Here is a 16,754-nt window from a genome sequence, read left to right as displayed (position 1 = left end):
AATACCAATAGAGCCCCTCTTAAAAAGCAATGACTGGCTAATAGTAACTTTAGGTAGAGTTCCACTTGTCTAAAACCCAAGCTAGTAGTATACAGATTAGCAACTTGTCATTTTAGGGTAGTCTTCTCCATTAATGTGTCAGAAAGGTCTGTTCTTTTATTTTCAACATTCCAAAAAACCCCATGAAGAACTAGGAAGAATGAAATAAAGTTGGAAGGGATCGCTACTATCATAGGTAACACAATCAAGATTCAATTTTTTTCTCAAAAAGAATAAAAGAAACGGGAAATTGAACGGGATAACATAAAATTTAGTATTCACCCGTCAAAATAAAATTAAGTCGGCTTCCAGAATACCATGCTTGGCAATAGCTTAAGCAAGGAAGATTTAAAGATTTTAGCAGATCACAAAATTAATACAAACCTACAATTTGGTGAAAATTGGACTAAATTATTGGAAGAACATGAGAGTGCCAATTTCAAAGCACATTAGGAAAATCGTATTGGATTATATACATTGTATTTTATGAGAGACATTAGTAAAAAAAAAAAAAAAAATGGAGCCAGGAGAAAATAACCAAAATGATGGAGAAAGTAGAGACCATAGCATATCCATACTGTATGAGAAATACTTAAAGTAATAGAGGGCTTTTAGCCTGGAGATAGGAGTCTTGATGTTCAACATGTGGTTCGCTGACCAACAGTGTTGGCTCACCTGGGAACTCATTAGAAATGCAGAAACTAAGGTCTCATCTCAGATTCATTAAATGAGAATCTGCATTTTAATAAGATGCCAGGTGATTCTTACATACACATTCGTGTCTAAGTGAGTAGAGGAGCGTTTCTTGAACTTGTCTGAAAGTGATAATCATCTGATGTGTGTGACAAAATGCAGATTCCCTAGGCCCAAACTCAGACTTCCGGGTTCAGAATTTCCCAGGGAAAAGGCTAAGTAATCTGTAACCTTAGCAAGTGCAACAGGTGGTATTAATCAGACAATTTTGGGAAACTTCGAATTTCCAGAACTAGATCTAGAAAGACTTAAAATCAGCTAGATTTTGGCGCACCTGGGTGGCTCAGTCAGTTAAGCGTCTGACTTCGGCTCAGGTCATGATCCCAGGGTCCTGGGATTGAGCCCTGCTGTCGGGGTCTCTGGTCGTGGGGAGACTGCTTCTCTCTCCGCTGTTCCGCCTGCTTGTGCTCTCTCACTCTCTCTCTGTCAAATAAATAAATAAAATCTTTTAAAAAATTATTTTAAAGAATCAGCTAGATTTTGACTACATCTCTAAAACTTTGTTCTATCAGAAGAATAAGCTGCTTTGGGAGGTAATGAGCCCTGGTCACAGAGCTATTATAAGTAGAGGCTCACCATCTCTCAGAAATGACAAGGAAGGGAAGTTTGTTCTCTGTAGGAGGTAGAACTAGATGATTCTATGCTTCCTCCCAAATATAAAATGTAGAGTTTTCTAAATCCAGCTGTGATTTCTCAAACCAATTTGTAGAGACACTTGATAATAAAAGCCAGAGGCAAATCCAAGAATAAAAAATTTTGACCCCCATTTCTGCGGCCCATTCCCACTGCTGCCTTTCATTAGAATTTGCTGGTAATTCATCTAAACTGTGATCCCAATGGCACCAGGAACTGAAAATAGATCCACAGGTTCCAGTAAGTAATTAACGGTTTTTCTACTGAGCTCAGCTTGAATTAACTTCGAGGAGTCTTGCAGCTGCCTAGATTTTTCACACCAACTCATGTCATGGCGCATAATTTGATGCTGTAATTTATTCACAGTTAATTCTTATTAAATGAAGCCCAGTGGCAGTTTTACCGTAATAAGGAAAGAAAGAACTGCTTGTTTTATTGCCAGAAAAACGTTCACTGAGGTGAAAAATCGAGACTCACCTATGATCTGTTAATATACAGGTAATTGTTATGTGGAGTCCTCAGATTGAGCAGCGACAAGAGTTCTCAAATTGAACTGCGATGAAGTTCCACCCCTATTTCTCTTTTATTACTCTGGTTATTTGAAGATTAGATTCAATTAGAGTTTTGCCCTTCTGTTTGAAATTCTAGCACCAAGTTACACCATTCACTCAGGATTTTGCAGCTGATATTGTAACAAAATCAGACAGCCGTCATTTCATTCAGGCATGCGCGCGCTCTCTCTCTCTCTCTCTTCCGTATTAAAGCTGTTATGGAGGGAAAAAAATAGTTGCTCTGAGTAAGGAGGGAGAGCGGAGCAAAGGGGCGAGGATCTGACAGGTGTGCAAATTGGCTTTGTCCGTCTAAGGCGTGGACCTTAAATGCATAAGCCGTACTCCATCCCAGTATGCATCACTTGTGTAAGATTTGTGTTGGGGGTGTTGCCATGACTGGATAGAGTTATAAAGAAGGGAAAGTCATTTGCTTGTAACTTTGTGTTTTTTTTTTTAACAGTCTTTTCCTCAAATTTGAATCAAAAAAATAACACTTGATCCTGCTCAGTGAGTGGCATTGTCATCCACCAACATTTCATGCTAGAAATAATAATTCTCTAAATAATGCTCAGGGCTCCCTCTTCCCAGCCTCACATTCAATTTGTTCACCAAATCCTCTTTTATTTTATCTATTAAAATGCCCTTGAAAATAGCACATACTCGCCAAGCTAATGAGTTAATAATCCATCCTTTCATTTAACATGTATTTCTGAGCAACAATTATGTGTTAGACGTTCTCACAGTAAAGATTAAAAAGTGAACTAACCAAGGTCCCTGCTAATCAGCTAGCCCCTAAATTATAGAACGAGCCTCCATCTTCTCTCCCTCGCATAAATCTCTTTCTCCAACCAGTACATTTGTACCAAGGTGATCTCTATGGCAGGTCTGACTCCACTGAAATCCAGATGACTCCCAACTGGCTGAAAAAGGGTTTCCCAGTGTGAGTAATCAGGAAAGGCACCTGAATTCTTTGGAAAGAAAGAAAGACAGAGAGAAAGAAGGAAGGGGAGGAGAAGGGAGGAAGGAAGGACAGAGGAAGGGAGGAAAGGAGGGGGGAAGAGGGAGTGGGAGAGAGGGTGGAGGCAAGGAAAATTAATCACCAGGCCCTCTCCCTCGTCGGTTCTTACTGGGGCCAAGAAAGCTGACTTTTTACCAGGCTGCCTGGAATTCTTATTTAGGGAAATTTCAAAAACACTAGACCATATACTTCAGCCAAAATACATAGCTTGCCCTTCAAAATTCTCCATAATCTGCTCTGATCAGCCATATACATAATGCTTCACATTCTTTAAGGTACTCTAGCCTCCAGTCCATTTATTCCCAATCCTGTTTGCAAACCAAAATAACTGAAGCTTTGTAAATAACCCACGCATGTAGGTCTCATCCCTGTAACTCTGGAGCGCACGACCCTGTAGATCTACAGTGTGGCCCATAAACAGCGTAACAAGTGACTCTGACACACAGCCAAGTTTGAAACCTGTTGCCTGATCAGCCTTTACTCAAACAGCCAGTCCTTTTCCTCTCACTTTTCCTCCAGTGGTGTTCTTTCTTTCTGGCTGTGATAATCTACTTTTCTCCCTTTGTGAACCCAGGAAGCCAATTTTCAGAACTCTCTTTAATTGTCACGTCCTCTGTAGAGACTTATTTGCCCCACCTCAGCCAACAGAAGTTTCCCTCTTTTGAGTTTCCGTAATACTGTGCTCACATTGGTAGCCTCTTAGTGCATTGTCTCATGCCTATCTGAATAAAATTGCTTCTTTTGTTAGATAGTGAGAGTCTTCTTACCAGAGATGGTGATATTTTCGTGCTTAAATACCTTATATCCTAGCAACACATCTAAAAAAAGGTTGGAAAATAGAATGGAAGAGAGGAGCAGTTATTAAGAAGGTGCACAATGGGAGGCATTTGGATGCTATTACTGTTCTTCCTCAAGTTCTTCACCAGAGTAGTGATTACACTGATGTATTCATTTTATGATAATTCATTGAGCTATACACTTTTGATTTGTGTTTATCTGTTTGTGTATGTTTTACCTCAGTATTTAGTTTAAAAGGGAGAAAAAGAGATGGAATAAAAGTGTCCACCATAGTGAAGAGGAATCCATAGTCCAAACTCAAAAAGGGGACGACCTGGCTACTTATCTCTCTTCTACGTATCTTTGCCCTGAGCCATTTCCTTTAAAGAAGTCTTTGCCATAAGCCTACTGGTTTCTTCTTTTATCAAATGGAATCATGGAATTTATGGCATAGTTCTTGACCATCTGGTGTATCTTTTAAGATAGGGAGATTCAGATTACTATTAAATGATTTGAGAAAATTGAAAATTCTGATTCTGGTCAAATTCTGAGTCAAAAATTCTAATTTCCAGCCTTTTATGTCTCCACAGTTTAGTAGTTGTGAACTTCAAACATGTTATTCTATGTTTTTTTAAGATTTTATTTCTTTTAGATAGGGGGAGAGAGAGAGAGAGACAGCATAAGTGGGGGGAACAGCAGAGGGAGAAGCACGCTTCCTACTGAGCAGAGAGCTTGACATGGGGCTCGATCCCAGGACCCTGGGATCATGACCTGAGCCGAAGGCAGACGTTTAACTGATTGAGCCACCCAGGTGCCCCATTATTCTGTGTTTTCGAGACATAGTTTCCCATACAATAAAATCGACTTTTCATTTATCAAGTGTACTAGATGCTAGACTCTACTACTATATGCTAGACTTGGAACTCAGCACTGGAAACCAGACAAGCTTGCTGCCCTTAAATGCTTACAGACTGTTGGGGAAAAGTATGATTATAATATAGGGTGAATAGTACCATAAAAGCCCGTTGTGGAGCATGCACGTGTATCAGGAAAGATGAATACCTCCTGTCCAATCTACCTCATATCAGAGTCCTGTTGTGAGCCTCTAATGAGATACCTACAGTTTGGTCCTGCCTGGGTGTCAGGAGAGGAAGAGGGACAGGTTATAGAAAGGAAAACACACTACGGAAGTTAAAGCGTTGGGTGAGATTGGGAGCTCCTCTTTTAAGTTGACTCTTGGTTGATTCTTGACCAGTGGTTGCCTAATACAGTGGGCATTTGTTACTTCAACTAATATTTACTGAATTCCAGTCATGTGCCAGGCATTATGTGAAAGACTAAAAATACAGCAGAAAAGAAGGACAGAGTTCATCTCTGCCTTTAGAAGATCACAGGAGCAACAGGCAACCAGAAAATTAAAATAATGCAATAAATAGTATAATGGGGAAGTAGAGTTTGTTCGTACATTCATGCCTGAGAGAAGCCGACCTAAATGTGGGAAGCTGAGGAAACCTTTCCAGGCCTGAAGGGCAAAAAGGAATTAACCAAGAAAGGAGGAGAGTGTGAAGTTCTGGGATAGTGATTGTCCAGTGGGAACAACACAAAGACCCAAAGGAAAAGATGACAAGTTCAGGGAACTGAGAAAAGTGTAGAATGTCCATGAGGAAATAAATGGTCACTTCGGAGGCTGCAGAGACAGATGCCAACCAATTCATGATAGACCCTCACAAACTTGGGAAACCGGGTTTCAGAGTTTTGACTTACATTCTGGAGGTGAGGAGAGGGATCAGAACCCCTTGTAAGTATTTGAAGCAGCAGAGTGACATTATAGGAGTTACATTTAAGACACCCGCCCCCCAAATCACTTAAATTTCAGTTCGAGAAATTCCCTGTGGTTAAGGCCAGATTGGGGCAGGAGGGTAAACCAGTTGACACTCACCACCTAAGTGTGTGGGGTTGTGTGCTGGACCGTGAGTGAAGGCCCAGGAAAAGCATGGCGCATTTTCAAGAAGTTAACATTTTACTAGAATTTGGGATAAAGTAAGTTTGGGTTCTGTATTTTTAGGAAGTTTCACCACACACCTATACATACAAAGTCAGCAGCACCTTACCGTTCTCAGGAGGCCAAGCTCATATTTTCATCATGAAGACTCAAAAAAGTAGAACATTTTATTTGTAGCAATAGATTAGGAAACTTGGCACTTTCATCTAGTCCCTGAGGCTTCCCAGAGAAACAGAGTAACAAAGATGACAGCACTTCTCAGCCACAATTAGTGACTCAGTACTAAGCAGCAGTCATCAATCTAAAAACCATGGGATGTTCTTAGATGTTTATTTAAAGTATGGGTTTTATTATTGGGGAGATGCAAATTAGTCTAAATTTCAGTATCTGTTGTGTGAAAAAAGAAACTGAACAATTACTGCATGAAACTCTCTTTCAGCAACATTTAAAAGCCAATCATGCAAATTTTGAAGGAAAATCATCAGAAGTTTTGGAGCTAAAAAGAGAAATGTCTTGACTAGGAGCACAACAATAAAGAGAACAATCAAACAAGCAAATGAAAAATTGTCTGACACTGTCTTCAAGATCACTTTCAAAATCATCTTGGAAAGAAATCTCATATTTAGAAGTACATTTAGAAAAGTGCTATGCTGCAAATATGGCCAAATCTGTTTGAGTCAAAAAGGGGTAACCAAATACACATTTTAATGTATTCTAAACATAAGGAAAACTTGTTAGGAGACTGAGGTTAACCTACTTCTTTTTTTAAACTGCTTGAAAACATAATTGGAGCAATATTTGTAATTATTATTATAAAGACATTTCCCATAATTTGAGTGAGTTTTCTAGGAAAAATGAGCTCTAAATCATCTGTAGATTTTCCTGGGTGAATATAAGGAGATTATTTGTGATTTTTCTGTGAAGTGGGAGTTGCCCCAGGATACCAGGTGTCATCAACATGGTCTGAAAACTAGCCTTGTAGTTTTTCACTTCTTATCATAAGCATCTTGGGGCGCCTGGGTGGCGCAGTCATTAAGCGTCTGCCTTTGGCTCAGGGCGTGATCCCGGTGCTCTGGGATCAAGCCCCACATCAGGCTCCTCTGCTAGGAGCCTGCTTCTTCCTCTCCCACTCCCCCTGCTTGTGTTTTCTCTCTCACTGGCTGTGTCTCTCTGTCAAATAAATAAATAAAATCTTTAAAAAAAAAAAAAACATCTCAAAGACATCTAGACATTAAATGAGTAAAACACAAAAACCCTACAGATCTATATAATTTAACAATTATAACATAAACCTAACTAGTTCTGTTTCTTTCTCATGCACCTGTTCCCTTAAGAACATTCCAACAATTAGTGCTATGAGAGCAGCAATCAACCCAGAGTGGACATTACCCTAGAGAGAGGTAAGCTGCATCAAGGGTGGAAAGCATGTAACTACAGGAAGACTTCATTCTGAAGGCGGCTAATGAAGGAAGGCATAAAAGTGACAGAATTATATATGTACATGCTTTAAAAGGTATTCAGTGATTTGGATCCTAAAAATGTCCAGATCCCAATTCCAATTCATGGGTGGGAAGTTTTCCCCACCACTCCCCCAAGCAATTCTCCTGACACCCATGGGGTGTCCTACAATTCCACTCAATTCTGATACTATCTACACAGAGACAGTGACAGATTCTACGGTTTCAGCATTCAGTCCTACAAGACTCACCGGCCTCCCCACTTCAGATGATAGCTGCAAGTCTAAGTTGTTACCTATACTTCTGACCAACTGGCTCTAAATCAGAGGTTCCCAAGACCTCTTCCTTTGGCTCAATTAATTTGGTAGAATGGCTCACAGAGCTCAGAAAATCTGTTTACTGGGGAAAGGGTGAGGAACTTCCATGCTGTCTCTGTAGGAGCCCCTCTACCCAAACTTCCACATGTCTGTCCACCAACCCAGAAGCTCTCTAAAACCCTGTCATTTGGGGTTTACAAAGGCATGATTGATTAAATTGTTAGCCATTGGCAATTTAACCCAATCACTACTCTCCCTTTCCTGGAGGAGACCAGGAATGGATGTGGGGGCCAGGTATGGGAATGTTCCAACCCTCTCCTGTAGTTGGTTCCCCTGACCACCAGCCCCTCCATCCAGAAGTTACCTAGGGGCTTTCTAAAACTCACCTTACTAACATAATAAAAGACACTTTTTTTGGTCTTATCACAAGAAATTCCAATGGTTATATGAACTAGGACTTAAGGATAGAACAAATATTATGATAAATACATTTCGTCATCTGAATGTTTTGTTTTGCTTTGGGGTTGTGTTTTAACTCGTATAATATTTAGAAATATTTAGAAGTCTTAAAGTAAGAAAGAGAAGGAGCTCCACACTGGTGGGGCTCAGAGGACTTCCACGTGTTACGGAGTTGGATAGGTACCTATTTTGGAATGCTCGGGATGTGGTATTTCTATCAGTTTCTTTTATTTTCAGTATAAGCCTATTTTCCTCTTTTAAGCTGCTGTGCCAGGGGACTCTCAAGCAACTGAACTTCGCAGGCCCTGGTGACTTTTTGGCCATCTGCCACATAGGTCCTTTCTTAACTATAAAGCTATACCACAAAATTGAAACTAGAAGAACATGGTACCTCAGGGTTTGGGCGATTCCATTTCAAGAAATAATTTATGTAATTAACAACACAGAAAGAAACAAGACTGTGAGGTATTGTACAGTCCTGTATCCAAAAAAAAATATTTCTATAATACTTCTATTAGAGACTAGGAGAGCCTGACTGTCAGTGCCTCAACTGAGAAAAGAAAAGTTGTGAATTAATTTGCCTGCAGACAGTTTTTTTAATCCTCCATTTCCTAAAGCAGAAGTTAAGTCTTTAAGGCTAATATGTAATATCTGATTATGATATATTGAGTATAGTTTTTGACAAATTTATTTGACTAATGTCTATGTCTGGAGTTCTGAATCTTCTCTCGTTTTGTTATTATTATATTTTTAATGAGCCATTTAGTTCATTTAGCACTTAGCAAAGGTAAAGATTCGTCTCCTGGTTTGAGCCAAAACTTTTCAAAAACAGTTGGATGAGGAGTTTTGTTTTGTCTTGTTTTTAATATCTATAAGTAAGGATGCCAGGCCAGCAGTAACAATCTAGACATGCTATTTTTAGTGAACTTGTCTGTTTATGCCACTAGACTATAAATTACCTGAAGGTGTGCATGTACATATGTGTGTGTGTGTGTATATATATATATATATATATATATATATATATATATATATATATATATTATTTTAGTGGCAGTAGTCTCACACAGAGTGGCTGTGCCAATTTTGATGAATGAATAAATGAAATGGGAAAAATTAATCAAAGAAATACCTAAAGTATTACTGAGTTAATGGTATATATAAGAATGTTATTAGATATACAAATTAGTTATTATAAGGCATTTTACAAGGAATACCAAGGACACTGTTTTGTCCCAGTAGTTACATAAAATTTCGTCTTCTATAAAATCATCCTGAAAAGAAAATTGTGATTGTTCTTTCTAAATGACTCAAAAATGAAAACCCCAAAGATATTACTGGGGAGGGGAGGAAAGAAAGACATTTCACAGAAATAAGGAATAAACAAGCAAAAGCCCCAAATTATGGCTTAAGAAAATCCATTGGTAGTACAGTGTCTGAAACAAATTGTCAATTCTGTCTTGACTTCGGATGTTAAAGATTTTTATATTTCTATATACATAGTACCTTGTACATATAAGGCATTTCTTTCTCTGTCGGGCACATTATGGAGTTCTTAAGAAATTTTCAAATGCAGTGAAAATATTAGGGTTTTACTGTCAAAAAAAAATACATTAATGAGGGTGAGAAACTGTGCTCTCAGATTGCCCTGAACTTCCATTTCTGATATCATTCTGCATCACAGCTTCCTTCTGCCTTGTCAGTATCTCCCCCACTGGAACATAGGCTCTTTGTGTCCAGAAACCATGTGTTGTTGTATTGCCAGCAGTCAGCTCAGCGCCCAGCTCATCAGGGGTAACGTTAGTAGCTACCTATGGAATGAATCAATGAAAGAATGAATGAACAAAAACATGCCTCTGGAATCTCTGTAGAATACAATTTCAGGTTTACGCACTGGCAGATGAAGAATACTGTCAGAATTAATCAGAAATGAAAACTATATTGTCTACAGCCAGAATTTAAGAAATTTGTTGTGATTCACACGGACCTGAGCTTTATGGCCTCATTTCCCCTGCTGTTTGGATTTCAACATGGTGAAGGAAAATTGAACACTTACAGGATACATTACAAGGAAACCAAATCTGTGCAATAATAAGACCACAAAATGAAGACTGAAAATGTACGCTACCTTATCTGAAATTACTATAGTAAAAGTAAACATTGGACGGAATCTAGAATTTTTTTAAATAGGAAAAAAATGACCAAAACAAGCTTTATCTTATAATGTTATTGTACTTTTCAGTTAATAAATCATCTTTAAAAATTAAAATTGGAAGCTTATATTTGATGGATATATAGTTTCCACATACATGTGCTAGATTATTATAAAATCATACATTCAATAAAAATAACTATTAGGTAAATATTATTTGAACTACATAAAACCTTTAGAGGTAGCTAAGCCCTAAATAAATTATTGTATTTACCAGTGGGGGAAATGAGTGTTAAAAAAGTTAAATTACTTGCTTACCCACATAGGACGAAGGTTGAAGCATGGATCCCGACTGTAGTCATGTGAAAAGTGCCAACTTGCATGGCCATCGATTCCCAGAGAACTTATGAAAGCTTCGTGGGAGGGAAAGAGCGTCCCAGTCTGGCTTTCACCCAGACCACTTTCCTGTGTGCTTGCTTGACCTGCCTATGTGTCCATGACTTCCCAATCCTCTGGCTCGTTAGGACCAGTTCTCTCACTCTCAGCTACCCATTTACCTGCTTTCGTCACCCCCTCCCCCCAGCTTCAACACCAGTCCTGAACTGATGTTATTAATCCTCTTGCTTCTAGCTCAGAAAAGTAATTAGACTTTCTCTTGAGATGCTGGCATCCCAGACTGTCATTAGGACCAGCGATAGCGTATTCAAAATCAGTCTGGGGTCTGAGATGCATGCTAAGTGCCGTATAATCCTGGCAATGAACCTAGCTGCCAGCCCTCTCAGCTTAGGCACCAGAGAAGAAAGCAAGGATCCCAGTGGCATCTGGGCTCAGACCTCCTGAGAGTCGCAGGTGGGGGTGTGACCTACTCAGCTTTCCTCTGCAGAAACAGAAGCATGGGCTTCAAGATGGGGGTCAATATCCTTCTGGGAAATGAGCCATGGAGGTGCTATTCTCCTGTACCCTGGAAACCACAGACTACCCCAGCTTCCTAGCTCCCCAAGGACAGTCTTGTCTGCTAAATTACTAAAAAACAGCGAGTTGCAGTATCTTTCAAGGGGATAAATCATCAAGTAAAAAACAGCTCGATTTCCTCCAGTGCCGGTCCCCCAGGGTTACCCCTTCTACTTCATCAGTGCCTTCAGTTGTCCTACTTCCCTCCCTGCCAACCTCCCAACCTCCTCCCAACATTCTGGACATCAGCCCAGAACGTTTCTTTCTGTCCTCATGCTAAGAACCAGAGGCACTTGCCTCTAAGCCAGACTGTGGGAGCCTCAGGCAGCAGTGTACAAGTTAGGACACTTCTTAATTTTTTAATTGTCTCACTTCATCTTTAAAGAACCTGTAGTGAATTTTCAATTCACAAATTCAAATTCTCAGGATTTCACAGATAAGGAAAGTGAGCTGCGAAGAAATTAGAAGGAATGTTATAGAACTAGTCGAAGTCAGAGCCCAAATTTAAATGTAGGCAGTCGGATTCCAGCTCTGATGGGCAGTAGGAGGTGGTGGGTACAGAGAACGGAGACTTTACCCCCACATGTGATGCTCTGATACGAGTTCCCCTAGTCAGTGGCATAGGCCAAGGAGGTCTTTCTGGTCACAGGAATTAAAGTTCACGAAAGCTGAATTGGAGGTGACCCACCAGTAATGGCAAAAATCACCAAGATAGCATTTGGACCATTTTTAATCCTAGCTGCTTCAGTCCTCGTGGACTGTTTGTTAATGGAGCTACACAGGGAGCAAGTACAGGTCAAAGGACTTCATATGGGAGAAATATTGGGCATATTGGAGAAACTTTGGTTTTCCTCCAAGAGACTCCTTTCTTAGGAAACACTCTCAAATAATTTGTGGCAGGATTTTTTTGCAGAAAGCAGAGTATATTCAGTTCCTCCCAATTACCCAAAAGCCTTGACTCTCCATTGCAGGAGTTGTGTTCCTTTAGTGCCCATGGTTCTTGGTCACGCTGCTTCGAAGAATGAAGAGGTCGACCAAACCAAGAGCGGTGGGCAGCAAGGCAAAGTTTATTGAGCAGTAGTACAAAGCTCCTTAAGAGGGAGGGGACCCAAGAAGGTTGCCTTAGGCGTTTCTAAGTTAAGGGGGTTTTATGAGCTCTTTTGGGGAACTATCTTAAGTAATCAGGGTGTACCGAGTCGTACCAATCAGGGCTTTGGTCAAATATCTGTCTACCTATTAGGTTAATGTTACGTGCTGATGGTCTTTTTTGCTGACACCCTGGGGGCTTATGCCTTAACTTATGTGCCTTGCATGTGATGGTGACAAATGCTTTATGGTTAATTGTTTTATTTTAGGAAGTTTTGCAGAAGTTATTTCTGCAAAGGCTGCAAAGCAGAGTGCTAGTGTGGTCCTGTCTAAGCTGCAAAACAGGATGTCAGTGCTGTTCTATCTCAGCTGTCCTGACTCCATATTTTCTTTTCGGGGACCCTGGCCCTGACTAGCTAACTGTCCAACTAACTTCTAACATCTCTAGCATGTCTTCAGGGGCTTTGTGCTCTGCCCCTGCTCACCTTTCATACATCATCTGTCCCTTCAACACACTACCAGTATGAACTGTCTGCTGTTCCACAGACTAGTCTGCGTTTGCTCTTACGTCCGGGTCCTTGCTCATACCTTCATTTCTGTCTGGAACATACTTGTCTGGTCTCTTTTTTTCTTTTCATCTTCCACAAATATGCTTAGCCATTATATTATTTGGAAAACCTCTCTGGATTCCCCTAATTGCATATTAGTTACCCTTGATGCGTCTTTTTCGGATCATACACTCAATTGTACCCTCTTTGTGATGATGTCACTCAAACATAAGCTCCTGAAGGGTAGAAACCTCTTCTCGCTGCTAGAAATATGTCTGGTCCATAATATATGCTCCAAAAATATTTATTAAGTTAATGTTGAATTCTTGCTATTAAAGAGAATTTTATTTCTCAAATTATCTACATGTATAGGAATTAGAATAATAGCAAATGCGACGGGGCGCCTGGGTGGCACAGCGGTTAAGCGTCTGCCTTCGGCTCAGGGCGTGATCCCGGCGTTATGGGATCGAGCCCCACATCAGGCTCCTCCACTATGAGCCTCCTTCTTCCTCTCCCACTCCCCCTGCTTGTGTTCCCTTCTCTCACTGGCTGTCTCTATCTCTGTCGAATAAATAAATAAAATCTTTAAAAAAAAAAAAGAATAATAGCAAATGCGGACAGAAATAGAGGGAAAGAACCATGATGAATGGCATCTGCCCCTCCCCCCACTCATTCTCTCTCAGTAAGTAAAATCTTAAAAAAAAAAAAAAAAGAACCATAATAAATGGCAAGTTAATCTGGGGTAGATTGGGGATGGCCTTTGTGCTGGATATTCTTGATGTGTTTTCCTCCCTATCTGCCCTGTTCTGGGTTCCAGGAGTCTGAATTTTGGGGACCGCATGTGCCCTGTTCCTTCCCTTACCATCTGACTTCCTTTGGGGTTCTACTAGTGGACGCACCAGAGATGGTGAGGCATATATTGGGACATTTGTTTTCTTAGCGCCCTACTTTGCCAGCTGAATCCCAGCCTTTTCACTACCAAAGGGCTCACCTCCTATGGGGTGACCCTCTCCTGAGGCTGCAGCTGTCACCCAGTTCAGGGGTAGAGGCTAAGTCTTTGCCATCAATTGTGAATTGCTCTTTACCCTTCCCCCACACCCGTTTGTTGTCTTTGTAAATTTGTAAGTGGGCACACCATCTTCCTACAAGGAGCCTAAACTATACAGCCTCATGTTGCATGAGATTTGGACTTAATTCTGCAGGAAATGAGAACCCATACAGCTTGAATATTAGCAGGAAAAACCAACCTATCACATTACAGGTTCCTTAGGAGCAGGGCCCTTGCCTTATTGGATGCCAGAACCAGCACCTGGAAGGCCCTATGATATACAGGGCCCACAGCACCAAAGTATTAAACAAAATAAGTAACCTTGAAAACAATTGATTAAATCTGCATAGCCTAAAGCTTGAATTTTAATCAAGTACAAAGAGAATGCTTTTTTTTTTTTTTAAAGAACTCCTAGTTATTGGAAAGAAAGAGCAACAAAACAGGTAGATTACAGAGAAATCCTATAAGCTAAAAGCAGGCAATCTAAATGAGTAATTCCCCTGAGAGAGCAGGACCTGAAAAGCGCCTCTTCCCTTATAGGTGTTGTTGTACTGGCTCATAGGCAGCCATCTCCCTGTGACCACGGATCATTCCTCTCAGTGATTAACTGCACGGGGACAGTGCTGCGGTGAGCAATTAGTGCTTTACAATCCAGAAGGACAGACCAGGAATCGAAGGCGTTATTGCCAGCAAGGCACCATTTACCTCATCCTGCAAACATCACTCTGATATCAAAAGGTGGTTGACTTTGATAAACTTTCCAAGTATAGAGCCAGTGAGGGTATTTTTAGCATCGGGAAACCTGCAAGATAAGTACAAGATGCCAAACAGAACTGAGGAAATGCAGGGGGGCGGGGGGGGGGAGGAGGAGAAATTAAACAAAGAAAAGCACTGTTAGATTTCCTGAACAAATTCTTCTACTTCCCCCTTGTGGCCAAATTTCCCAAGAACTAGGATTTCTTTTTCCCTCAAAGCAACATTTATTATTATTTGGGTCAGATTATAAAAAATAAAACTTGTTTATTACAAAAGATGCGGAAAGTGCATTGGAGTGGATAGGTAGAACGCCTTGTGGGGATGCATAAATTCTGCAGAAGGATCTTATAAATGAATTAATGTTTCCACAAAGGCTTAACCAAGAACAAAGAGATCCATTCAGGAGCTTGACTGGTACAGAAAGGTGAACTCCATCTGTGGAGAAATTCATCTAACTCTCATGATCGCCCTGTGTGGTAAATAGCATTATCCCCCAATTAGTAATCTAAGAATGCTACGAACACTATTGTATATTTGCTGCCCACTGTGTTCTAACATGTGCAAGCATTCTGCCTATTATCATTTAATCTTCAGAATATCCCTGTGGGATTAGGTGAGAAAACCACCTTTTATTTAACTTCCCAAGGTAATATAGTTTATACCTGTCAGAAGTGAACCTTTCACCTGTTCTTTGAACTACAGATTCTCCAGTATTTCCACTATTCCATGTTGCTCATCATTTTCTCTCTGAATTTCCCTTTTTAACTTTCCACCAGTTATTTCTTTTTTTAAAAAGATTTATTTATTTATTTGAGAGAGAGAGGGAGCGGGGGAGGGGCAGAAAGAGAGGGAGAGAGAGAATCCTCAAGCAGACTCTCTGCTGAGTGCAGAACCCAATGAGGGGTTCAGTCCCCGGACCCTGAGATCATGACCTCAGCTGAAATCAAGAGTCGACTGCTTAACTGACTGAGCCACCCAGGAACACTATGGAGATAATAGTGCAACATTATTTTCTTTAAAATTATAGTAGACACATTTGGATTCAAGAGACAATACACAGTGGGAATTATCAAATTTTCTGAGTTGGAAGTGGAAGGCTAGAGAGGTGCAGAACTTATGAATATTTGAAAAAAACTGCAAAATCACGTATGGCGAATCAAAACACTGTATGATAGAGAGTAGATGAATGTACTATTTGCTAGTTTATCTCTTTTATCCATACCTCAGCTATTTGATATTTGGGGGAATTACTCCCCTTCCTCATTGAAAAGCAGAACACCAAATGTTTGTTCCAAGAATAAGACGAGGTGATGCATACGTGAAGAACTCAGTGCTTAGTAAATGTTGGATAGACATCATGTTGTATGTCCAGAAACTAACCCTGAATGTGGCATGGAGAAGGTGCCACACAAATCACCGCACAAAATATTTTCGGCCTGAGCAATACTTACGAAGTTGAGATTGCAATGATCTGATCCAGGACTGTCACTGACTTTTAGTGGGAGTTTGTGCATCGTCCTCTCTGGGTTTTGGCTTTCCCACCTGTAATATGGGAATAATGAGTGATACAAAACCAGATGATAGTAAGGGTCATGCAAAGACGTCATGCTCAAGCACCAGGAGGAGATTTTCCTGAGAATCAACTCCCAGAAGTGATGCTAACGACTCAGATGATAAATGCTCTTGAAGGGTTCTTTGGGGCATTTTGCCTCTCTCCTTTTCAGAAGGGCTGTGCCGGTTTTCAGTTCAGTAACAGAGTACCTGAATTCATGCTTTCTCCCACCAAAAAGGTGGTGGTTGTTTTTTAAATGAGTTGCCGGTTTGATGCTTTCTTCCATTCTTACTGCTTTTTAACGGATGTTTTGGCGTCATTGCTACTGTTGAGCTCGAGCTTCGCGGGGTTTTACCCACGTATCAGCGATTTGTGCTGTATGTCTGTGTGCTTTCTCTTTATTCCCTTTATCCATTTTTCGGTAAGAACACTCCACATTTCCTTGCCAATGTGTGATATCTCCATATTAGGGATATTAATATTAATATTAATATTAGGGATATTAACATGAGGTTAGATTTTCTAATCATTTCTTTGTTGAAGATATTAACATTATAATTAATGATTATTAAACAGAACAGAAGAGGGGCGTCTGGGTGGCTCAGTCAGTTAAGTATCTGACTCTTGATTTCAGCTCAGGTCATGATCTCAGGGT

General features: G+C 40.3%; 1 pseudogene; it reads right to left on the bottom strand.

Moving 5' to 3' along the window:
- The window catches only part of LOC123781181 (small ribosomal subunit protein uS5-like), a 69,476-nt pseudogene extending 53,057 nt beyond the window's left edge, over nt 1–16,419 (bottom strand).
- Between the last annotated feature and the right edge of the window lie 335 nt (nt 16,420–16,754).

The sequence above is a fragment of the Ursus americanus genome, chromosome 18 (assembly GCF_024610735.1).
Source record: "Ursus americanus isolate L20-20 chromosome 18, mUrsAme1.1.p, whole genome shotgun sequence".
Lineage (NCBI taxonomy): Eukaryota > Metazoa > Chordata > Mammalia > Carnivora > Ursidae > Ursus > Ursus americanus.
This window is presented reverse-complemented; position numbering and strand designations above follow the sequence as displayed.